The following is a 26,294-nucleotide window of genomic DNA, read 5'->3' as shown; positions in this document are numbered from 1 at the left end:
AGAAAAATGTTTGTGATAATATCACCAACACCCTCTTGAATGTTCCCGGTAGAACAAAAGATAACAAAGCAGCTAGGGAAGATATGACAGTGATGGGTATTAGGCCGGAATTGGCACCAGAGAAAAGAGGTAATCATACATTTTTGCCGCCAATAGGTTTTACCCTTTCACGGGATGAGAAAAAACTGTTCTGTGAATGCTTGAATGAAATTAAGGTGCCACAGGGTTATTTGCAAATATCAGAAGCCTTGTGTCGATGCAGGACCTAAAACTCATCGGGTTAAAGTCACATGACTGTCACACTTTGATGCAACAGTTATTACCTGTGGCTATTCGGTCCATTTTGCCCGACAAGGTATGATATACTTTAACTAGATTTTGTGTCTTATTCCCGTCTATTTACGAGAAAGTCATTGATCCCGCTGACGTGGAGTCTTTGGAAAACCTCGTTGTCACCTCTCTTTGTCAGTTGGAAATGTATTTCCATCCTCGTTCTTCACTATCATGGTACACCTGACTGTTCACTTAGTTAGGGAGATTTTGTATCTTAGCCCCATGTACTTGAGATACCAGTATCCTTTCGAAAGATTGATGAAAGTGTACTAGGACTACACATCTAATCGGTATCGGCCATAAGGTTGTATGGTTAAGAGAACTATTATCGATGAAGCTCTTGCATATTGTTACACACACCTCTCCAATGACGAGTTAATTGGAGTTCCTAAGAATCACCATAGTGTCTGGATGGCGGGAAAATGCATTAGGGGTCGTGTTGAAAAAATTGTGACACGTGACATGTTGCATTTAGCACATACGTACGTGCTTTATAACGATGATGAGGTGCAACCTTATATTCAGTAGCACCAAGATAATATCAAAGACGTTTACCCAACCAAGAGCGAGATGTGGATTGCAAACGAGCATTATAAGAGATTTGGAGAGTGGTTTAGAAATATTGTTTTAGATTATAAGAATCAGTATGGTGATGACATATCTCCTAGGTTACTACGTCTCGGCTTAGGTCCAAATGCGAGAGCAACCTTTTACAGTGGTTTTGCCATTAATGGATATACTTTTTACACCCGCGAGCAAGATGAGTTGAGCACAATGCAAAATAGTGCTATTTGTTCTAAATTTGAGGCGATGTACTTTGCTAGTTCAAAAGATAAACATCCTATTTGGGTAAAAATGCAATATTATGGTGTAATTCAAGAAATATTGGAATTAGATTACATTGATTTCAAAATACCTGTATTCCGATGTAAGTGGGTAGATAACAACAATGGTGTTCGAAAGGATAATATGAGATTTACGTTGGTGAATCTTGATAAGATTGGAAACATGGATGATCCATTCATAATGGCATCACAAGCTAAACAAGTGTTTTATGTCACCGATCCTATGAATAAGAAGTGGTCTGTTGTACTATCTATAAGGAGTAGACGGGATGCACCCGATAGTGGTGATGATGATGACTAGGATGTCATATTTGAGGGACTGAATCACCGTAAGCTATCAAATGTTGACGATGTTGACGATGATAACACTCCAAGAATCTATATGCGTGATGACCATGGTGAAGGTATTTGGGTTAACGAAGAAACTTTGCCACCCAAAAAACTCCCTCGATCCTGAGATGGTTATATGAGTAAGTTAAAAAATACACTAAAAGCAGAGAATATGGTTGGTTTAATTATTTTAATGAAAGGCTTACTTTTTCCCCAAAAAAAAAAAAAATTGTTGTTGTTGATGAGTTTTATGCTCGAAAATTATTGACATTTAGCCGACATAACTTTTCTACAGTTTATAGTAGTTTTTAAATTCGATTGTTAATTAGCAAGTTCTTCTTTGAGTTTGAAGCTCTTATTGTCACTGTGAAAATTTTCTATTATGTAATTAACTTATTTAATTGCCATTAAGTAACATGTTACCTACTTAGCATATAAATAAAATCTAACCTTTATAAAACAATGGCAATATGCATACAGAAAAATGTCACTTATTGTATTTTGTGTGTTGGAATCAATGTTTTAACTGATCCAAATCTCATTTCTACCATTATGCATACAGAAAAATATGGAAAATTGGTGCAAAGGCTGGGTAGTCAATAATCTGGATGTAGATAGAGAGCTCTTCCAGGCATATTATGTCAAAGCAAAAACAGATAATGCTCTGGGTTGGTTTGGTCAACATAAAGAAGTCGAGTTCAATGGCAGCTGCAAGTCTACAACCAATCCCAATATAATGTTTTAACTGATCCAAATCTCAGTTCAAAAATCTTCCACCTTCTTGATAGCTGTTCGAATAAGGCAAACATGGTCATGATATGTGAATCTTGGGCTCAGCTGTTTCTTTTTTTATCCGAATTCACCTCGTGTTCTGTTGGCGTACCTCCAAACTTTACGCGGCAGTGATGTCAATGGCGTGAGGATTGACACGTCTGTCGTGTACCTGTCAAAAATAAACTAACTAAACTAACTATATTGCTAGGGAAGTCAGGTCGATCTCCACAGGGAGGCAAGATATCTGTAGTAGTCCGTCTATTTGGTCACAAATGGGGGGGGGGGGGGGGTTGTTTGATTTGTTATCTAAACTACGAGTTTTAAGGGAAAGAGATATAAGGAGTAAGAGCAATAAAGGCAAGAAATAAGATTAAACTATCAGATAGAGAGGGACATGTCAGGATTTCGGTTCACTACGGTAGTCCAGTGACTCAGCTGTAAATGACTCAGACGAATTAATGTAAGACGGATGTTGAAAGGTCCTTTCGGTCCACTTTCTATCCTAAAATACCACTAACTTAACTTTCATTCTCGTCGGGGTAGTCTCTTTTTCACAAAACAGACCTATTTAGTCCAATCTTTCGATCTAGGATTAATTTTAGCCAGATTAAAGGTTAACTCAGAAGTGTGCACTCAACTAAGTCGAATAAATACAATGAAATTGCTATGGTGACAGAGTCTTATAATCAATTCATCTAATTCATTCACTACATCGTCACATTCCTACCGCAAATCCCCTAATCCCAACATGAAAGGGGTTTAGCTACTCTTGTCGCTAATTAAACTAACAACAGATAATTTTCCAGCAGTAAACATTATGAAATAAACAATAAATTGTATAAAAGAGAAATTAGGGCAGAGGAATAATCGAAATAGAACAAATGATTAAAGCAACAAATGATTAACTATTATTAAGGGAAGAGAAAGGATTACAATCGTGCGAATTCCGGCGTAAAGAACACAAAATCTGAGCGAAAATAGATCCGAGAGCAAGGTTACAGTGAAGAGAAAAGCAACGTAACAAAGTTTACAGTAGAAAGTTTAGATAATGAAAAGATAGATAAAAGATGATCCTAATAACCTAGTTAACGTAGGTTTAAATAGGAAAGCAGTAAAGTTTTGCGAAATAAACATAACACGGGCTAATTAAAGCCCATAATAGCGAAACCACTTGATCGAGTGGATTAAAACCACTCGATCGAGCAAATCTTCAGCAGCATCTACTCGATCGAGTAGAAAGTTACTTGATCGAGTAACCCATCTTTCAGCAAGCTAAGGATCGAGTGGAAAACCACTCGATCGACCATCAGAGGACGTTTTACCACTCGATCGAGTGGTAAAACTGCTCGATCGAGTACTTTGACTTCAAATCAGCTCGAGTCCTCGCCTTAATGCCTCGTAATCCGTGCCATGACGCTTCCCAATGCAGTATCTCACTCTAGAAAATCCCGTCTCCTCTAAATGCATGCAAAAAGGACAAAAAAGAGTACGATTCCACTACTTTCGCGTTCATTTCTACAAAATGGACAAAACAAACCAAATTAGCCAATTCGTGGCAAAATACTATAAAAACAGTATAAAAATGCATAGAAATACGTGCTGAAATAGGCTAAAAAGACTATATAAAAAGCACGTATCAAATCTCCCCAAACCGAACTTTTACTCGTCCACGAGTAAACTAAAATGCAACTAATGGAACGGAAATGATAACTCAGAGCTAGCTTAACTTGTCTACTTGAACCAATTTAATGCAACAAAAACTAACAAATAAAGCTAAGCGGGTACGCAAAACGAGTTATGAGTACATTCGTAAATATAGTCAACCTATCGACCTTGCAAGACCAACAAAATCGGACTCTCTCGTGGTCACTCTTCTCTCATGAAGCAAATGGTGAAAGTATATGTATAAGGGAGAAAGAGAAAACAATCACTCACCTAGACTGCGACCTACATAGCATGCATGCAACAAAAATGAAATACAATTCAAGTACTAATGCACACACTCCAACCGATAATGTCCGTCACAGCCGAGGGCTTACAAATAATTTGGGAATAGTGAGGTTCAGGTGAGAAAGGGCAAACATGTTATGGAAATGTGGAGGTAAAAGCGTCAAGCTAGTTCCTAACAGGACCATAATAAAAACCATCCAAATCTCAACTGACTGAAAAACTAAGTACAAGTGCCCTTCATTTGGCACAAAACTCACTAAACTCAAACACAATCTCCTCAAAAATATAGAATAAGAGTGGAGGAGTCAGACGGTCACAAAATTTCCTTTTTCAAACACCGTCTGAAATAACTAATTGAGACAAATCAATTTTTTTCAAACTTTCTTTCTTTTCTCCTGTTCACATTCAGCTTTTTTTTTTTTTTTTTTTTTTTTTTTTTTTTTTTTTCATTTTCATTTTTTTCTCACTTTCACGTCTTTCTCTTTTTTTCCTTCTTTTTCAATTCTTTTTTTTCTTTTTCCTCCTTCCTCTATTTTCCAACAACTCCGACACAGAAATACGGGCCAAAATGCAACCGAAAAACTCATACCCAAAAGAACATACTAACTAGCTTGACTAGGCAGGCTTAATTTGGAATGTAGCTAATGGGTCAAAAAGGCAAATTTGGCTAATGTGGAGCTAAATGGGTGAAAAATATAAAGAAAGGGAAATTTGCAAGCACCTCCCTGCATATGACACCAACCACAAACCCGAATATGTGCATTTGACGAGAAATTGAATGTCATAAAAGTGCAAAAAAGATGAACATGCTATGCAAGGAGTACTACTCTCAATTCCTAATGAACTGGTCATGAATGTTACCAGTTATAAGGCTCTAAAACTCAGAATTTTCAAGTAGTTTGCCAATTTATCAGGTCAAGTCTAAACAGTCAGCTATATTTGAACAGAAACTCGTAGACTATGTGTATGACAAAGCTAATAACTATCAAAAGAAGTGCGAGGCTCAAGCAAAAAGACAAGTTATAGTGCATTATCATCACGGAAATATACCATTCCGACTCAACCTATATGCAAAAATAAACGTGAATATAGCTCATTTTTTTGGATTTTTGATTTTTTTAATGAAATAAACAACAATACAAGCTGAGAAATAAACGTGAATGCAAAAACAAATACAAATGCAGACTCAAAAGGATGCAATACCCTCCCCAAACCAAAACGGATAACGCCCTCGTTGTCCTCCAGCATACACCAGCAGATATATACAGGGGAACGGGAATATACAACCAAAATAAAATAAAAACAATAAATAAAAGGAGACAAAAATAAAAGAGTAAGAGATACATACAAAATACGAACTTTCCCAAACCAGTCAGAAAACTGGGGAAGTGAGTAGACCAGTAGCTACTTGTCGTCGTCGTCGCCGTCACTGTCACGGACGTCCTCCACCCTGAACTCCGGGTCTCTCTCCTCCTCTGCTCCTCAGAACGAGCTCTCTCCACTGCCACCACTGGGTCCTCGTCCTCCTCCTCCTCAGACACCGGGTACCCCTCAGGTGGGTACCGGAAGAAGGAAGGGTGTGGCCAACCCTCTGGAATCGGTCGGTGTCGCCGCAAGTGGTACTCGTACAGAGGGTGTAAAGCAAGAGCCAAGTCCCTCTCCATACGAGCTTGACGCTCTGCAACCTCAAGCAACAAACCGTAAACGACGCCCCCTTGGTCCAGGACCGCGGGCGCCACAAAGGGTGGAGGTGGTACGAAAGTAACCAGTAGGTCCGGCTGAGTCTGTGTCTGCTCAGTGGGAGTGGAAGGTGAAGGTCAGGCAGTGGTGGCAGGCGGGCGCCCCTAGCAACAGTAGGAATGGGCTCTAGACGGGGGAGAGTCTCACAAGGTAAGTCTACAGACAGGAAGCCGTCTATCTTCCATGTCTGGTAGTCTGGGGTAATCCAATGCTGAGAAAGCATGGCATCCAGACTCAGTAGCCTCTCTCCCTGGAGGTACTGCAAGTCACGAGGCCAAACGGGGATGAGGGAACGGGCAAGAATGGTGGCTATGCAACCGCAGGCAATGGTTCCCGTCTCTTTCTTCCCATGGCTCTAAAGGTACTGGGCGGTTAAGTAAGTTATGTTTAGGGTAAAAGGACCCTCACAGTCGATGTTCAGGTAACCGCCCAGGATGGAGAGCTCGGTGTTTGTGATGTTGTTCGGCTCCTTTCGGCCGAAAATAGTGCTCCCCATCAGTCTAAGGAAACAACGGACAGCGGGGAGGTGGACTTGTTGGAGCTTTCGCTCCTGAAAAGTGGTGTGGGCCAGGGTCCTCCAAAGCTGACGGAAAACCCTCTTAGGGGCGGCAATCGCGCCCATAGAGGTAAGGCCAAGTAACCTACCAAACTCCCCTAAGGTCATCGGAAAGGTCCGGTTAAACAACCGGAAGGACACTGAAGAACTAGAGGGGTCAGCATCGTGTGCCCCTGAGGAGAAGGTAAAGGAGCTGAGAAACTTGAGGCTCAACTCCAGAAAAGTGCGGCCGCCCATAGTGATGAGCCCGGCCATCCCCGTGCCCCGTAGTAAGTCACAAACCGACTCGTAAATACCGAGTCTCACAAGTGCCGATTTCTCTAGAAATCGGGAAGGAACATGCACACAGCTTAGCAGGTCATAAAATTTCTTACGATGTAAAGCGTTAATAAAATGTACCTGCGGATAATCTGGGTGAGAGTCGAGGGAAGTGTCCCCTGGACCGTGGATCGTGCGTAAGCGAATGAAACGAGGGTATGAGAAAGTAGAGGTGGTCAAATTTGGCGCAGAAGCGAGACTGTCTACGACCCCGACCTCGGAACCCGTAGTAGCCCGTGCAAGTGACGGAGTGAGGACCAGGGCGCTGCTCTGAAAGTAGTGCATGGCCAAGTAGTCCACCACAGGAGTAAAAGTAGTGGCTGGTGTAGGAGTAGTGGCTGCTATGGCCACCACTGAAGAGGAACTGGCATCAGTGCTAGCAGTGGTGGTGACCGTAGAAGAAGTGGCAGCCTGAACTGAGCTAGCAGCAGAGCTAGCTGGAGCAAAAACTGTACCGGCAGCTGAAACTAGGAACACTGGGGCTGCGGTAGTTACTAAAGTGGAGACAGTGGCAACAACAGGGGCCACTGTCTCAGACAGAGACGGACTAGAGGACGAACTAGTAGAGGGTAAAGAGCTAGAATCCATCTTGTATACAAAGGGTAAGGGGTATGATAAGAAACAACGGCTAAAAGTGGCTAAAATCAAAGACGAAAAACCAAAGAAAACAACATGTGAAACCCCTACCAAATCGAAAATTTCGACTTACAAAGACACAATTCCCAACAATCCTCCAAAATTTCGAGTTCGAGGGCAAACAAATGATAGGGAACGGGGATAGCAGTTAACAACAATAGCAAGTAACAACAACCGAGGTTAATTAAATCATGGCAAAGATATGAACCCGTTTGACAAATAAAATTTCGAAAAATGTACCACTAATCGCGAAAATCGTGTAATAATCGAAATAAACATGCAACATTCTGCGAGGAAAGGGGCTATATCATCAATCAAGAAAAATAAGGGCCAATAAAGACAAGTAAAGTCGAAAAAAATTCGACTGTCCCAACAAATTCGAAACCCTAATTCCAATTTACCTCAAAAAATTGCAAAAATAATGAAATCAAAATGCAATGAAGGTAGAGGAATCACTTACTTGATGAATACAACCTACAAATTGCAAATAATCTTCAAATAAACAAGCAAAAGAGGCGATTTTTGTTCGAAAAAATCGCAAACCCTAGCCCTTCTTTAAAACCGTGAAAACGAGCACAATCAAGGGGGAAATTAAGGGGTTTTGAAAGATTAATTAGCAAGCAATAGATTGTAGGAGGCGGATTTGGTGATTGAGCAAGAAAAAAAGGGGATCTGGGGGAGTTTTTGTCGCAAATAGGGAAGGGGTTAGTCGAAAATTAGGAGAGAATGAAATAGAAAGCAAAAGAATAGAGTTTAGAGTAAAACTCCCTGCGTCCTGTGCATTTTCACTCGATCGAGTGGTTTTAAACCACTCGATCGAGGACTTTTGATGACCCAGTTGCTCGATCGAGTAGAATTCTACTCGATCGAGAAGTCCCACTTATTGCTTTACTCGATCGACTAAAGGAAACACTCGATCGACCATTTTTTCACTCGATCGAGCACAAAAAGTACTCGATCGAGCTCTTTTCTCGCGTAAGCTCTTGAATTTCGTCAATTCTTCCCTTGGAATGCGTAAAACTTCCCCAAACCTGCATAAAAACACGTGCAAAAATATCCCAACATACCAAATACGCATATAAACAGTCTATAGTCTTAAATCTACGCTAAAAACAGTCTATAAACTAATTGTCCTAATAAAAAGCATTAAAACAAATTCAACGTATAATTCAAAAATTATCTATTACAAAGTGTTACACGGGGCATTTCCCCGCTTAATTCCCAATGCAATTCAGTAGCCCCTTGAAGGGCTCCTGACTGGAGGACGTCATCTCAGCAACATTGATTGTCCTCTTCAGCTTCCATGAGCATGAATTATCATTTGAAACGGTAGGAGGGGAGTAGTTCACATCCACATAGGCGCGAACTTTCCTCGTCCTTGCTCCTCTATCACCATCTTTAGCATCCTTACTTCCAATTTGATTGACAGCAGTTGCACAACACCCTTTGACAGCTCCTTCATTGCTTTCATCCGCACTGCAAAGAAGGAAAACAGATGAACTTTCCTCCTTTTTGCTATCGGGCCCGAGGCGGAGGGCTAACAATTGCAGCACAATACTCCAAATTTTCAACTGGAGTGTCAATAATAGGGTCAATAGAAGAGAGAGCATTGCAAGGCTGAGCTTGCATGGGAGCCCTCCGGGACTTAGACTGATGAAAAATCAGCTCCTCATCCCCTACCTGAAAGGTCAAAGTCTTCCCCCCGACGTTGATAACTGCACGAGCAGTAGACAAAAATGGTCTCCCTAAAATAATAGGGGTGTGTGCATCTTCGGGGATGTCTAAGACAACAAAATCAACGGGAATAAAGAATCTCCCGATCCTCACAGGTACGTCTTCTACTATACCTAGTGGCCGTGATATACTACGGTCGGCCATCTGGACTGTCATGTTGGTGCAACTCAGCTTTGTCAAACCAAGTCTCTTAGCCAGAGACAGCGGTAAGACACTCACGCTAGCGCCTAGATCGCATAGCGCATTATCAACCAAATAGTTACCGATATGACACGGAATTGAAAAACTACCCGGGTCTGACTGCTTAGGAGGTAACTTATTTTGAAATAGGGCCGACCCCACCTTAGTCAAAGCCACGGTCTCACTGTCACTAATACTCCTCTGACGCGATAAAATTTCTTTCAGAAACTTAAGATAAGAGGGTACCTTTGTCAGCAACTCAGTGAACGACACAGTGACTTCCAAGCTTTTCAGAAGTTCGACAAATTTACCGAATTGTTGAGTAGCTTTATTATTCTGCAGCCGCCTCGGGAAGGGAACCGTGATAGGTATCTCGAGTCCCTTGTTTCTCTCTTCCAATGTATCTTCCAGTGCGAGTTCTGTATCCTTTGGACGCTTCTTACCTCTCGAACGAGGTCTTTCCGGTGATTTATCGCTTAAACGAGCACTAGCAGGCGCTCGAATAAGCTTCACGTCATCAAAACTACTCGATCGACCAATATACCCATTTGATCGAGTAGAATCTTCAATAATATCACTCGATCGAGTGAAATTTTCACTCGATCGAGCAACTCCATTTTGCTCTTCACTCGATCGAGTAGAAAAACTACTCGATCGAGCAGTCTGCACTTTCTGTTCACTCGATCGAGTGGAAAAACCACTTGATCGAGCACTTTCTTCACTAAATCTGCTCGATCGACCACTTGAAACCAGTCGATCGAGCACTTGCTTTGCCGTGAGCTCACTTTCTTCGACAGAACACTGTTCATCATCAGTTACAGCTCTCCTCGGGTCTGATTTTTGTATTTCCGGTCCCTCATAAGAACGACCGCTTCTCAGATTTATCAAGTTTACCGTCTCGTGTGGATTCTTCTCATTTTGAGTCGGTAATTGACCCTGCTTTCTTGAGGACTGATTCATGGCTAGTTGGGCAACTTGAGTTTCAAGTGCCTTTATGGATGCATCTTTCTATTGATCACTCAGCTGAAACTGCTTTGTAAAAGCTTGCAACATAGACTTAAGCTCACCAATTTCACTCACCCCACCGGAAGATGATGCACCATGGTTAGGAGGAGTAAAGGAAGGAGGCTTTTGAAAGCCTTGTTGATTCTTATGTGGAGTAACATAAGGCTGCTGCTGGTGCGGAGGAGGAGTAGGATTAAGCACATTTTGACTAGTCCACCTCAAATTGGGGTGGACTGCCCCTTGATTATTGTAATAGGAACCTCCTCCTTGCCTATATTGCTGAAAGGCAAGGACTTGTTCCTTCTCTACAAGACAGCCAACAAAGAGCAGTGGCCATCATTACTCCCACATCTCTCACATGTGACAGTCTCTCCTCTAGTAAGAACATGGATCGTCTGAGGCTCCCCAGCAGCTTGTAACTCCAACTTGTCAAATCTAGCATTCATGGTTTCCAGCTGAGCCAAAACCTGCTTATCAACTGCATGAACTGTCATAATCCCATCCCTCGGGTTACCATACTCAGCACTGTGATTCGTCATCTCCTCAATAAGGGACCATCCCTTATCATCATCAGTGTTTTCCTGGAATCTCTCACTAGATGTCGCATCAAGTATGGCTCTTTGGTCGTCATACAACCCATTGTAGAACTGATTAGCTAGGAACCATGGGTCAAAACCATGGTGAGGAATAGACCTCACCAACTTCTTGAATCATGACCACGCCTCATAGAAACTTTCATCGGGAGCCTGTCTGAAACTAGTAATCTTGGCCCTCAGCAGATTGGTGCGTTGTGGAGGGAAATATCTCTTGTAAAAGGCAAGAGCAAGAGACTCCCAATCTGTAACCCCAGCAGCTGTGCGGTCCAAGTTAGTCAGCCACTCCCTAGCTGAATCAGCTAAAGAGAAAGGAAATAAAACTTCCTTAATCTTATCTTGAGTTACCCCCTTAGTGGCGGGGATAGTTGAACAGTAATCGGTAAAGGTCTCCATATGCTTCCTCGGATCTTCACCTGCCACACCTCTATAAATATTTCTCTCCACCAGATTGATATAAGAAGGACGGATGTCGAATGTATTCCCATCCTCAGTCTGGAGATTGAAACCCTTCGGAATAGAGGATGCTTTAGGCACAGAATGACTGGAAAGCTTAGGCATCTTTACTGTAGAAATCGGACTGTCTTCGAAAAGAGAGTGATGTAGCTCTGGCTCGAAAGTACTCAAGTCTTCCTTTCGTGATTTTCTCTGAGACGGAGTCTATGCCTCGAACAGCCTCTCCGCTCAATCACCAAACTAATTCAAACCTATCTGACCTGGGCATAAACAACACTGAAAGAAAATAATAAGAACGGCCTCAAGGAATAAAAATTCCCTGAGATGGATAAAATAAACGGAACGAAAACAAATAGGGCAATTGCCTCCCCGGCAACGACGCCAAAATTTGACACGTCTGTCGTGTACCTGTCAAAAATAAACTAAATAAACTAACTATATAGCTAGGGAAGTCAGGTCGATCTCCACAAGGAGACAAGATATCTGTAGTAGTCCGTCTATTTGGTCACAAATGGGGGGGGGGGGGGTTGTTTGATTTGTTATCTAAACTACGAGTTTTAAGGGAAAGAGAGATAAGGAGTAAGAGAAATAAAGGCAAGAAATAAGATTAAACTATCAGATAGAGAGGGACATGTCAGGATTTTGGTTCACTACGGTAGTCCAGTGACTCAGCTGTAAATGACTCGGATTTAATTAATGTAAGACGGATGTTGAAAGGTCCTTTCGGTCCACTTTCTATCCTAAAATACCACTAACTTAACTTTCATTCTCGTCAGGGTAGTCTACTGTTCATAGAAGGCCTATTTAGCCCAATCTTTCGATCTAGGATTAATTTTAGCCGGATTAAAGGTTAACTCAGAAGTGTGCACTCAACTAAGTCGAATAAATACAATTAAATTGCTATGGTGACAGAGTCTTATAATCAATTCATCTAATTCATTCACTACATCGTCACATTCCTACCGCAGATCCCCTAATCCCAACATGAAAGGGGTTTAGCTACTCATGTCGCTAATTAAACTAACAACAGATAATTTTCCAGCAGTAAACATTATGAAATAAACAATAAATTGCATAAAAGAGAAATTAGGGCAGAGGAATAATCGAAATAGAACAAATGATTAAAGCAACAAATGATTAACTATTATTAAGGGAAGAGAAAGGATTACAATCGTGCGAATTCCGGCGTAAAGAACACAAAATCTGAGCGAAAATAGATCCGAGAGCAAGGTTACAGTGAAGAGAAAAGCAACGTAACAAAGTTTACAGTAGAAAGTTTAGATAATGAAAAGATAGATAAAAGATGATCCTAATAACCTAGTTAACGTAGGTTTAAATAGGAAAGCAGTAAAGTTTTACGAAATAAACATAACACGGGCTAATTAAAGCCCATAATAGCGAAACCACTCGATCGAGTGGTTTAAAACCACTCGATCGAGCAAATCTTCAGCAGCATCTACTCAATCGAGTAGAAAGTTACTCGATCGAGTAACCCATCTTTCAGCAAGCTAAGGATCGAGTGGAAAACCACTCGATCGACTATCAGAGGACGTAGAAACCACTCGATCGAGCGGTAAAACTGCTCGATCGAGTACTTTGACTTTAAATCAGTTCGAGTCCTCGCCTGAATGCCTCGTAATCCATGCCATGATGCTTCCCAATGCAGTATCTCACTCTAGAAAATCCCGTCTCCTCTAAATGCATGCAAAAAGGACGAAAAAGAGTACGATTCCACTACTTTCGCGTTCATTTCTACAAAATGGACAAAATGAACCAAAGTAGCCAATTCGGGGCAAAATACTATAAAAATACGTGCTGAAATAGGCAAAAAAGAGTATATAAAAAGCACGTATCAAGGATAATGCGTAGGAATGGTAGACTAATTTCCCAAAGATGCAAGTGCTTTATGACAGATAATGAGGCAGCCAGATTTATCATGCATGTTCACCAACGAAAAAATGTATTACAGCGCGTCCATCTTAATCAACTCAATGATATTCAAAACAAACAAGTAAATGAGATGTTGCGGGATATGCCAACCCTGACACATCAAACAGCGAAAGAAATTGCAGCACCCTTACTAGTTCGTCGAAGTTTCTATTTAGTTGAAACCGTTGATTTGATCTAGGTATAGCACAAGTGCTAGTTTGTACAACATATAATTGATGTTGTTGTATGCTGCTGCTATAGTTATTTGCTGCTGCTGCTGCTGCTGCTGTAAATTATTGATGCAGGTTTTGAAAAGAAATGCAATGAAATTGTAATTTAAAAAAAAAATAACAATAACAATGGTTAATATTAACAAAACCGTTGTTATTACTTTCCCTCCAATAAACTATTAAACGCGTGCATTATTATCAACAATGAGTTTATTACATAAAACCGTTGTTATTACCTTCCCACTCACTCTTTTTACAACGGGTAGTTTGTAACAACAACGGGTATAAATCGTTGTTAAAATACTTACAACAACGATTTTATGTCATTAAACCGTTGTTATTACTTTCCCACCAAAATATTATTCAATACAATGACTTCTTTTCACAACGGTTATAAACCGTTGCTAAAACGTTTGACAATGGTTTTTATCAAAAAACGTAACCGAGGTGAAAACTTTTAACAACGGCCCGAACAACAACGCCCTCTTTTTTCTATAACAACGGTTATTAACCGTTGTTGTCTCCTATATTTGTTGTAGTGCTTGTAGCCTACATCATCGAATTTACCAACATATATCAATTTCTTTTTCAAGTTCGGGATGAACATGACATCTGTTAACTCCCACCTACTCCTTTACGAGGTTCGAATTTCAACATCACCTTTTCTCATAATTTATATAGCCTTGCAATTTTCCAGGTAAGCAATACCACGCCTTCTACCAAGAAATTTATGAAAGGAATTTTTATCTGTAGAAGCGTGAAATTATACACCAGAGTCTAATACCCAAGACTCTATCGGATCTTTGTCACTCTGCCAAAAGATCATAGTCATCCTCCACAGCTATCGATGCATTACCATCCTCATGATTACGCTGTTGTCCATTTTTCTTCGGACCTGAACTATTCCACCTTACATGTCCAATCTGACCACAATTTTAACATGTAGCACTTCCTATAACAGTTGAATTTAATTTTCCACGATAAGCACCTCTATAATTTTTATTTCCTCTATCATCAGCAATTAATCCGCTCTCATTGATTCTCGATATCTCACCTAATTCTTGTTGCGAATACTCTCGCTAAGAATTAGAATCACTTACATTGTCATATTTGAGCTTCTTTTGTCCTTGAAAACTACTAATCGGAGTCACCGTAGTATCCCAACTACTAGGTAACGAAGAAATTAGAGCTTTTATTTCGTCATCAAAATCAATTTTTACGGAGCCAAGTTGCCTTGTGATCACATTAAAATCATTAATGTGATCAGCCATTGTGGTTCCTTCATTCATTTGTAAACCAAATAACCTACACATAAGGAAAATCTTGTTTGTAGTTGAAGGTTTCTCATACATCTTTTCTAGGACATTCATCGGGTCCAACGTCGTGTTTGCACTTATTACATTGAATTGAGTGCAACATTTCTTGCTTCTTTATTGTTTATCGCAGGTTCAAATTTTATGGTTTACAAATTGGCACGCTCGGTGGCACAATTTTCGCTCATCATCTCCATTCTCTAAGGATCAAGTTTAGTAGAAGTCATGGGGGCTATTATTTTATCTCGAGTCGTTCTACTGCAAGTTTCGAGACCAAGTTGCAACCGACATCTAGTCTCTACAACCAGTCTCGAGGGGGCATCTGTAGATGATAGGCTATTTCGCACACCTAATCAAAGATAAATTTCCTAAACACAAATAAATGTAGTAATAGGGGTCGAACCACAAGGAGATGGGAGTTTGCTAAACAAGTTGCTATAGATTGAATTCTATCGAGGTCGGTTTATAGGTTGTTGGTTGGTTATGCAAATAAAGTGAAAACAATAATAAAGAAAGCGTCTAAGAAAGTCGTGTCACACATGCAAATTACTAATTAGTCATGTTAATTTAGAAATGCATTGATAATGATAAATAGTTTAGGCCTTTAGACACCCACCTCTCGATATTAGTCGACCATAGACTGGTTCCTAACGATCTCTCAATATGGCTAGGTCGTTCTACTATAGCATGTTTAGTCTAATTCGATTCAGTGCCTCTCGACTTATAGAATAAATTAACAAACTTAATCGATGAATATGGCCACTAAACAAAGATTAATCGTGACGATACAAACATGTGATAGAAACAATTAGACAATATTATATCAACCTAATTTATCATTTTACATATATTAGTTATTGCATGACTTCCCTAGTCCCTAGACTAAGGAAATTTAGCTACTCATATTGAAATGTAAACTACAAACTATGATGTATGAAATACTAAAAATGATTATAGAAATGATATAGACTAAAGGGTGAATTGTGAAATATGAGAATTAACTATGTGATAGAATTAAAATACTAATGATAAAACTATGTAATAACTAAAATAGAAATGTAAAATAAACTAAAATTAGAATTACCGAATTAGGAATAGACCTTGAACTAAGAATTTTCAAGGAAGAACAAATGAGAACCAAAAGCTTGAATAAATAAGAACCAAATGTTTAACAATAACCAAATGCTTAACAATATTTAAACAAATATGAAAACTATGAGAGAATTTTTCTGTGCTTAAGAATACAAGAAATGTGAGATTGTATGATGGAAATAAGATGCTAATTAGGTCGGACCTAACTCTATATTTATAGGAAGCTAGGACTTGAAACGTAAACATCAAGGGCAAGGAAACCCCGATCGGGGATGCCAACCCCGATCGGGGTCGTGGCTTTCCGGCTCGGTCCTCTTAATTCCTCTAGTTAATGCTCATGGAATCCAATGCTTAGCGATAAATGCCCTATTAAGCATCCGATAACCATCTTAAAGCATGGCATCCAATGTATTCTATCATCCTAAGCTTCCACCTTAGTTGGACTTCAAATCTTGGGCTTGACTTTGCATAAGACTTTATTTTGCATTTCTCATTTTAATCCATATCTTTATGCATGCAAATCCATGTAACACTTCAAGATTGGTCCAATGTTAGCCTTGCTTGTAGTTACTTGCACAAGTGATGGAATAAGCTTCTAAAAGCTCAACTTCCTACAAAATGTGACAAAACATGCAAAGACAACTAGAATACAATATTAGCTCATAAAATCACTAAGGTTAGTGCAATAATCATATAAATTTGAGCTAAAATATGGGGTAAAAGTATATATAAAATGAACACATCAAACTCCCCCAAGCTAAACTCTTGCTTGTCCCTAAGCAAGAAACCATATCCAATCAATTGCAATATCCTAAAACAAGCTAAGCATAATGATTCAAAACCCGGGACAACGTGGGCATCATGAATAATGCAAAAACATGGATGGGATTTACATGACGGCGTAGCATGAAAGACTTTGAACGAACCTTTAAGCTCTTGCATGATCTTTTGACTAATGGACTCTCACGATGCACTCAAACTCATTTTTATGTGAAAGGACATTTTAATTTGTGTGATAATACTCACCTATCCTCGACTCATGAGAATGTGCCCGCAATCTAATATGGTAAGTATTTCAAAACCACAAGTCAAAACATTCAAATGCAAGCATGAAAAAGAAGCCATATGGGTATGAAGAAGGCAAATAAGTAATGGGTAAGAAAGGGGAACAAATGATTTATGGTACGTGGAGCTAAGTCAAGCTAGTAACAACCATATGAAAGGATGCTCAATTCCCAAAAATTTCGATACAAATCATAAGAATGCTCTCCAAAAGATATAAAGAAGACATGAGATCTTCTTACACCAACTTCTTCTTCTCTTTCAAAATACAAACCATGCTTCTCTTTTTCATTTCATGCTTTTTTCTTTCTTTCTTTCTCATCGTTTCTTTTTCAATTCTTTTCCATCATTTTTTTCTTCATTTTTCTTCATTTTTCTTTTCTTCTTTCATTTTTTCAATTTTTTTTTTTGTTTTCTCACTTAGTTTCTCCAAGAGCATTAAGACCAAGCTCACAATGATTTCAAGATAGAACAAATCCCAAATGAGCACCCAAACACAACTAATCAAAGCTACTAGCTCAACAAGGTAGGCAATTTTTATATGTAGCTAAGGATAAATTTTGTGAAGGGGTTCAAAAAGGCAAATTTAATCATGTGAATGGCTCCAAAATGCTAACAACAAATGAATGCATGCTTGTAAAGAGATGAAATCAAGACCATACTTGTTCGTTTTGATGAAACACACACCATAAGGAGACCTACACTCACCTAAGAGAGACCGGATATGGATGCATCGGTCTAAGGAGGTTCTACCTTACCAATTTTGTAGCTTGTCAATAGTCAAGATCAAGCCTATTCGGTTCATTTTCCATCTCCCACCTACTATATCAAGACATCCCATGTAGAAATTATCCATCAAATAAGAATAAATCATTAGCTATAAGCTATCATTAGGATAAGCAAGATGGCATAAGACACAATTTCTTTGACAAAAGTAGGCTATAAGCAAGAAAAAAACACACAATTTCTCAAAATTTTCAGAATTTTTCTAAATGGAACTACACTACAATGCAAATGCAATTCTCCCCCAAGCTAAACACAACATTGTCCTCAATGTGCCAACATGTAAATCACCCAACTAAACCATAAAAATGGCTCAAAGCACATAAACAAGAAGGACAAGGGGTCATATTTAATGGGTTGCAAGAAAGTAAACTAAAGTGCTAAGTAAAGAATACTTACTCGAATAGCTAGCCTCCTCCCAAGCTAGTATGTATACGGGGGACTCTTCCATTAATCATTCATTCAAGAAAAGGGCCAAAAGTTGAAGCCCTTCCTACTTTTCTTCTTACCACTACCACTTCCGGATGCTTCACCACTTCCACTTGGTTCATCACTTTGGAGAGGAGTGACATATTCACCAATATTTTGTCCACTTCCAAGTCCATCTCCATAGCTACTATAACCACCATAGCCACCACCATATCCTCCACCATATCCACCATATCCTCCATTGAATGCCTCAACTCCATAATCCGAACCACAAAAATCCGGACCGGGAGGATAAGTAGTATAAGTACATGCATCATGGTTAGAAGCAGGAGGAGGAGGAGGAGAAAATCCACCCGGGGGATAGTTATAAAATGATGGGTGCGGTCGCTCGGGTCGAATTACCCCTTGTCTAGCAAAATGATCATAAATTGGATGCAATGCAAGTCTTTGATCATCACGAATAGATTAATATTAAGACTAAGATCACGCATCATGTCCATCATGTCTATGCTAGAGGTAGAATGACGTGCTTGAGAGGGTTGACCTTTTGTACGACGCTCAACGGTGGAGGGTGTCTCTTCTCTATGGGGCAAGTGGTAAGTGGGTCGAGTAAAGGGGACATTCCCACTACGGGGTTTGGTATGGACTAAGGCCTTTAGTTCACTCTTCTCTTCCGGTAGTCTAAGAGAATCATGACCACCAATTTTTCAAACCATGTGGGGATGAGAATTCCTAAACCAATTACAAGATAGGAAATATTCATAGTCATGCCCATCCTCCTTTTCCCTACTATCCAAAGGTCTCAAGTCGGTGGTCTCTTGGTTAAAACGGTATAAATGATGTGTAATTCTAGTAACCAACCCACCCATGACAATTGAACTATTTTTAGCATTACATTGCTTGGTCAAGTGGTTTGCAAAGTTGTAGGGGATATTGATCCCCCACTTTTCATCACTATTCACATTTACAAAGGCACCCAAAATTTCAACCTCAATACTCCTCACGGAGTGAGGATCATTTCTCCCAAAGAAAGTCCACCCCATGAACATTGCCAAATCCGTATTCAGGGTAGTGTATGAATTGGTGAGGGACATGATCCCAACCATTAAATGGGTAGTGAGAAATGGATTCCCAAGTCAATTTGGGGTTGTAAGAATCAGGTTAGTCCACATGCAAGCCTTCATGTTTCAATTCAAAAATCGCGGCAAAATCCGCAAAATCCAAACGATAATCATTGTTAAAGAACCGGAAAGTTACAAAATGAATAAAACCTTGGTTTTATGATTTGTGAAACTCGAAAGAACTCAAGAACTCAAGGGTGAGTTTGGGAAAGGTTTTATAGTTCATATTCTAACAAGCTTTCATATCAAGGTTCTTAAACAAATTCTTAACATTCTTCTCAATTTCAATGTTCTTTAAAGAAGCTTGATTGATAAACTTAGTGGCTTTCATACCTTTGTTGCGTAAGATGAGCCAATTATCCCATTGTTTCTTACTATTGAAGATGACTCGGGGTAAGGCAGGATCATGCCACTCCGGCGCATCTTGCATTTGAACATCCCCAGCAGCCCGGGAGGACTCCGCATCACCTCTTCTTCTCTTTGAAGCACATTGGGTAAGAGCTCTTCTTGGTGCCATTTTCTGAAATTTTAAGACAAAAATTCATATTAAGGCAAACCAAAATCCATCCAAACAAGCATAATAGAACAAATTAGTGAACTAATTCATCCTATAAACATTAATAGATCATAATCTAACCAATTTCTAGAAAAAACAAGCACAAAATCAATTTCCCCCAATTTAGTTAGGATTTGACAAATTTGATTAAATTGGTTATAATGGATGAAATCAAAGAGAAAAGAGAGGAATACTTACTTGGTGATGATAAATGATGAATGAATCTTACAAAATGATGAAGGAAATGGTGTTTTGAAGTGATTTAAGGTGAAAAAAATGATGAAAAATGATAGAGGAATGAGAGAGTATACCGTCGGGACTGCTGGAAGAATGATAGAATAATTTGCCTTACTCGTATTATGAAGGAGCTGCCAAAAAAATACGAAATTACTTCCCCAATCGGGGCTGGCAACCCCGATCGGGGTTGGCCGTCATTTGCCGTTTTTGACTTCCTTATCCCGTGTTGTTTAATTCCGCTCCGCTTTTGAAACTTACATCCCCGAACGGGGTTCTTGCATGGGGAAGCGTGAATTTTATCCTTTTAGCCTACTTGTCTCTTTTTTCCACCTATAAATCATAAAACAAAACACCTTCAAGTCTAGTAATTTTATTTCTAATTCTACGAAAAACATTAAATTGCGGAAAATTAAAACAAAAACAAAAAAAACCAAATAAAAGCTTGGGTTGCCTCCCAAGAAATGCCGGTTTAACATCCCGCACGATGTATGAAGCTAATTTGATCAAGTTTCGTCCTTGAGCTTGACACCTTCTGAGCTTCCTTTCATAGCTTCTTGTATATTCCGCATCCATTTGAAATTCTTCCAAGAAAATTCTCCTTTTCTTGTAGCACTCTTAGCATTAGTGCCCTTAGAATTGTCACCTACAAGACAATCAACACCAACATCTTCCTCCAACGGATCCATAAGTAAGGATCGAAGTATAGTAGAGGCATTAGGAGAGTCCACAGTGCTAAATAAATAACAAGACTCTTGTAACATTAGGCTTCTAATGGTGTTGTTCTTACTAAAGGTAACCCGGTCATCACCCACCTCCAACGTCAACTTTCCATTTTTCACATCGATTAACGCACCCGCGGTGTGTAAAAATGGCCTACTTAATATAATTGGGGTTTGTGAGTCCTCAGCCATATCAAGTATGAGGAAGTCAACGGGTATAAAAAACTTGCCAACCTTGACGGACACATCTTCTAAGACACCTAAATGTCGCTTTAAAGAACGGTCCGCCATTTGCAAAGTGATACTAGTGCATTTTAAAGCACCCATGTAAAGTTTCTCACAAATGGAATATGGCATGACACTTACACTAGCACCTAGGTCGCAAAGGGCCTTATCAATGGTATATGTGCCTATAGTGCAAGGAATATAATAGCTACCGGGGTCCTTAAGTTTTGGGGGAGTCTTGTTTTGTAAGAGTGCGCTACACTCTTTGGTGAAAGTAATGGTCTCTACCTCATTGAAGGATCGCTTCTTAGAGAGGATTTCCTTCATAAACTTTGAGTAGGAAGGGACTTGGGTAAGCAATTCAATAAATGGGACGGTCACTTGTAAATTCTTAACAACTTCCAAGAACTTACCAAACTTAATCTCTTCCTTGTGCTTTGCTAGACGGTGGGGGAACGACGATTGAACAACTTCATTTGGAGGAGCATCCTCCACATCCTTATCTTTCTCGACCACAACAATATATTATCCACCTTCTCCGAAACGGCACCATCTTCTTTAACAATAGGAGAGATCTCCTTCCCAACAATCACCTCTTCACTTTCTTTAGGCCTAGAGGGCTCAACATCCTTGGTATCAAGCTTGCTCTTTCTCTTATGCATTAATAAGTGTTGAGGCAATGGCACACAAACCTTTATCGGAGGCTCTTCACTAGCCTTATTTTGAGCATCTCTCCCAAGCTTGGACTTTTTAATAACCACTTCATCAGCCAAAGTCATGGATGGCCCATCATAACTTGTACCACTTCTCAAAGAAATAGCATCAACGGTCTCATGTGGTTGCGCACCTTGGGGCGGTAGTTGGCTGGTCTTCCTTGAAGAGCTAGATGCGGCTAGTTGAGTCATTTGATTTTATAGCATCTTGATAGCGGTAGTGTGGGCTTGATCACTCTTTTGTAAGTGAGCCATCAAATCGGATTGACCCTTAGCCAATTGCATTACGAAGGCTTCAAGCTTGCCTCCTTGGTCATTTTGTTGGGCATTTTGAGGTTGTGGACCTTGTTGTTGGAAGTTTTGTTGTGGTGGTCTTTGTTATTGGTTTTGAAAACCTAGTGGATTAACAAACCTTTGTTGTTGAGGGATGAAGTTATTTTGTGGTAGGGGCACAAAATTTTGTTGGGGTTGAGGGTTCAACACACTGTTACTTTTGTAAGACAAGTTCGGGTGAAATTTTGAATTCGGGTTGTATCAACGTTGTCAGGATCGGGTCTCTACTTTGGATCGATGAGGAGGGTAGGATCGAATCGGTAGAATCGGATCGTAGAATCGCAAGATTCTACAAACTTACTAAATATAATATTTTATTTGGTAAAAACATATAATTGAAAATCAAAACACTTATTTATTAATATTTATTCATAAAATATTGGTAATTAATGAATTTAGTATCATTGTATGAACAACTTACACGAAATTTGGGTTTTACGGTGTCATTATATAAAAATATATATTAATTTTTTTATTATGGAGTCGGATCGTAGGATCGTAAAATCGTAGGATCGTATTATGATCCCATCTCTAGAAATTTTCAAATTAACAGGATCGTAAGATTCTACAACTATGATAGAATCGTAGGATCCAGGATCGGTCAAGCATTTTTGGATCGTAAAATCGTAGAATCGTCGGATCGAATCGCGATTCTGACAACAATGGGTTGTATGTATTTGAAAATGTACCCGGTGGATAAGAACTTTGTCTAAAAGCTTGATAAGCACATACCTCCTCCATAGTAGCTTGGCATAGAGCGGCGCAATGACCCGCACCTCCGCAACCTTCGCAAACAACAATTTGGCTAGTAGAGGACACGGCATTGAGTTGTTGCATTGCATCTTAGCATCCCGGTCTGCCAATTGTTGTTGGAGTAATAAGAGTTGAGCTTTCAAAACGGTGGTGTCGGAAGCTTCTTCTTTACCTTTGATGGGCACACTTCGAGAATTGACATATTGCGCGTCATGGATCGCCATGGATTCAATCGTGGTATGAGAAATATCCGTGTCAATTTGATCAAACCGCCCATTTTTGGCGGAATCAAGAATCCTTCGGGACTCGGCACAACATCCATTATAGAATGTTATAGCTAGGAACCAAGCATCTAACCCATGATGTGGGCATTGCCTTTGCAACTCCTTGTACCTCTCCCAAGCTTCATATAAGCTCTTAAGAGCTTGTTGACGGAATCCGGTGATTTGGCTCCTTAAAGTTTGAGTTTTCTCCGGTGGAAAAAACTTTTGATAGAAATCAAGAGCCACTGTTTCCCATTTTGTGATTCCTATGGTGGTGCGATCAAGGCTATTGATCCATAACTTTGCCTTGTCTTTCAAAGAGAAAGGGAAAAGTATTTCCCTTATTTGGGCTTGAGTGACACCCGTTTGCCGAATCATGGAGCAATAGTCACAAAAGTTTTGAACATGCAAATTGGGATCCTCCAAAGGACTTCCCCCAAATTTCTTCCTCTCCACAAGGCTAAAGAAAGCCGGTTTGATCTCGAATTCCGGGGCGGTAATTTGAGTAGTAGTAATACCGGCCAGAAGCATAGCCGCGGTGGGCTTGGAAAGATCGAAAAGTTTTAACATCTTTTTAGTTGGAAATGGTGGTGGTGGTGGAGATGATGAACTAGAAACCTCCTCCTCTTCAAAAGCTTTAAGATCGTCTAGGTAAGACTTTCTTGCACTTTAAACTTGCACGATAGAAGCGACTTCTTTAACTTCTTTCCGAAAACGTCGTCTTCTACGAAAGGTTTTCTCGGGCTGTGGACATGGGCCACCCGCAGCGCGCGTGAAAGGACTTGAATAAGCCTGTATTTGTGGAGTCGCCACCAATTTTTATGGAAAATTAGAACCGTTCGAATACCTCATGCCATGTCAAGACACAAATTAGTGACATGAACACTAAGAACTCATTACCCTTAGTATTTTATGCCTAGAATAACTCTCGTGGATGCCAATGGGGTGAGGGTACATATTAGGAAGCTCTTTAATCGAACACCTAATCCCGTCCGCCTCGATAGTGACCTCTACTAATGATTAGGGAAATCGTTCATAGTTGATATGTCGTCGATGTAATGCATGCGATGCAACAAACAATAGATTAACCCTAGCATGTTAGATTAAACTATGTCGGTGAACACGTGTTCAGCACTCAATGTAGGTCGAAGTTGGAAGTTAGATTAATTACATGTGAAAACCACGTAACTAAGTCATACGTAAGGCAATAAATGAACTATAATAAATTAAAAATTACAAGGATTACAAGGTTTAATTGATTTACGTCAAAAGCACGCTCAAAATGAAATTTTGAAGAAGAAAATAAAAGAATTAGAATTAAAAGGTGAAAACTACGTCAGATTAGAGGCGATAATACGGTTAATAGTTGATTTAATACGTAATTAGAAGCTACGTCAAAGCGAGAAAGAAGTTCAGGGACAGAAGCCAACCCAGAACAGGCGCAGCATCTGCTCCGTCCTCTGGAAGTGGCGCAGCTCCTCTTGCGTCTGTTCTTGAGCTGGACTCTGTTTGTGAAGTTAGAATCGCGGATTGTTAATGTTCATTGGTTAATTTAAGGTCGATTTTTGATATTAGACTCAAGTAAAAGTGATTTAGCAGGTTACATGCATCTGAAACCATCATAAAACGAACTAAAGGTGAGAATTTACAGCGATTTACATGATTAGGATTGATACGATGTCGGAAACGGGTTTATATACAAACTCGAAGTTAGTGGCGGAAACAAAAGATTACAAATTAGGGACAAAAACAGAATTAAAACATGTATCAAAGATGAATTCCAGAGACTTGATATGAACGAACCGAGCCTTTTAAATCCGGGTTTGAATAAGTGACGAAAACCCGCAAATATCGAATTATATGGGATTTATGTCGAATTCAACATTATAATTGGAAAAGGATTAATTGAAACACGATTATATACTGAAACGAACAAAAGAAACGAAAGAACAAGAGAAATAGAAAAAATTGCAGAAGATCGAGGAAGAAGAAGAGCAGAAGCAGCGACAGCCACAGGAAGAGCCGCAGCAGATGCTAAGATTTTTCGAAAAGGCGCATCTGCAGCTGCGTTTCTTCTCGACATCAGACCTCCCCTGATTTGTAAATACAGTTTTAAAAGGTGGTTTCTAAGACGGTTTTGAGAGTACTTTTGATATAAACCTTACATTCGTGATACAAATAAAAAGTAAAATAAAATAAAATAGGATTTTACACCCTCAGACTTACATGTTTAACGAAACGAGATTGACTAAGTTATTTTTTAGTGATTGCTCGACTCGATTATGCGTGGAAAGTGCCCTTGTTAAAGGATTTAAATTAATTGATTAAGTTGATTAAGTGGAGTTGGTCAAATTGGTCGGTCTATGTAACGTGACTGGGACTCAGAATTATCTGAGCTTACGTGGTCGATTGAAGAAGCACGTAGGTTTCGAAAGCATAGAGCGTGGAAAAGAATGCAAAGAGAGAGAGAAGGGCGGATACTCGCGTGCCAAATATGGAGGCCGAAGGTCTCTATTTATACTAAACACATGAAGGAGTTTAGGTATGGCACGGATACGGAAACAAATCACAGAAAGATTCTGGAAAGCATGGAAAGAGGGCTGGGGAAGAGGCGCCGCAGCCACTGCGGCCTTTGGAAGAGGCGCAGCACCTGCTGCGTCATTTCCCCAGAGGTTTCCTTCCCTGTAAGCAAGATTTACGCGTTTTATTATGAAATTTCGGTAGATATATACTTCCTTATGGCATAAAACACAATATACGGGAGATATTTCCTTAGAAAATATTAATTTTAATAAGGAATTTAAATATCCAGAGACTTCTAGAACACTCCGGAACATTCCGACTCGGCATTTAAACGGTTTGTACAAAATGAAGCGGTTTTTGACCCGGTCTCCAATGAACTCTAAACCGGTCTCCAATGAACTCTAATTACTGTCAAAACGACCCTATGAGTGCATAGATGACGACCATGAGGTTGACTCGAGTGTTTGAGCTATCACTTGTCGATGAACTTACGAATTGTCATAAATCGCTCCGCGTATCAAACATGCGGCCCAATCATCACTGGGTGGTTGGCGGGAGGTGCA

General features: G+C 39.8%; 2 non-coding genes across 2 annotated transcripts; both read left to right on the top strand.

Moving 5' to 3' along the window:
- The first annotated feature begins 11,073 nt into the window (after nucleotides 1–11,073).
- LOC141636693 (small nucleolar RNA R71) lies at nucleotides 11,074–11,180 on the top strand. Its single transcript, XR_012541290.1, has one exon. It is a non-coding gene; the product is annotated as a small nucleolar RNA R71 (small nucleolar RNA).
- A 12,119-nt stretch (nucleotides 11,181–23,299) lies between these two features.
- On the top strand, nucleotides 23,300–23,407 carry LOC141634821 (small nucleolar RNA R71). Its single transcript, XR_012539541.1, has one exon. It is a non-coding gene; the product is annotated as a small nucleolar RNA R71 (small nucleolar RNA).
- Nucleotides 23,408–26,294: the final 2,887 nt, after the last annotated feature.

This window comes from Silene latifolia, chromosome Y, assembly GCF_048544455.1.
Source record: "Silene latifolia isolate original U9 population chromosome Y, ASM4854445v1, whole genome shotgun sequence".
NCBI lineage: Eukaryota > Viridiplantae > Streptophyta > Magnoliopsida > Caryophyllales > Caryophyllaceae > Silene > Silene latifolia.
This window is presented reverse-complemented; position numbering and strand designations above follow the sequence as displayed.